This window comes from Propithecus coquereli, unplaced genomic scaffold (genome assembly GCF_000956105.1).
Source record: "Propithecus coquereli isolate 6110/MARCELLA unplaced genomic scaffold, Pcoq_1.0 Scaffold626, whole genome shotgun sequence".
Taxonomy (NCBI): Eukaryota; Metazoa; Chordata; class Mammalia; order Primates; family Indriidae; genus Propithecus; species Propithecus coquereli.
The window spans coordinates 235,597-236,242 of record NW_012152241.1 but is presented as its reverse complement, the minus strand read 5'-3'; positions in this window follow the sequence as shown (position 1 = coordinate 236,242).

Sequence of the window (646 nt, the reverse complement as noted above, 5' to 3'; positions counted from 1 at the left end):
GAATATGTATTCTGTAAAAGGGGTCAAAGAGATTTTAATTCTCTGGGAGTTATCTGTGTTTTACTTGCTGTTTACTATTTATTAGGGGCTGGTCTCCAAAAAGTTAGATATGAACTTGCAAAATTTTATCTATTACAAAGGATAATCTCAATGTTTATGTTTTATTATGCTTTGACCCATAATATATAAATATCTTTCCTTAGACAGGAGATATTCATATATATATTAGGTACTAGATATACATTTCCCCTATCTCTCCATTTTCTTTAACTGATGGCCCTAATTATCGGTTCAGAGAATTAGGAATGAAAAATTTTATTCCTCATTGGGCTGAGTGGAAGAGTTAATGATAGGTGCCCACCTGCATGAGCCTTCTGCGTGCCCTCTCCTTGTTAATACACCACAGCATGCCCTGGCCTTTGGAGCAAAGCCTACAGCTGTCAAGCTCTTCTGCTCATGGCTGAATGAGTTCAAGGTGCTTTTTGTTTGTTTGTTTGTCTGATTGTTTGGTTTGGTTTTTGGGGCACAGGGGTAAGGGGATTATTATTGGCTTCAGCTAATCAAGATAGCTTATTTCATATTTTGAATCTCCTCAATTGGTTCACAATCTGGGGAGCAGAGGGAGGTTAAGAAAAATTGTCAAAAA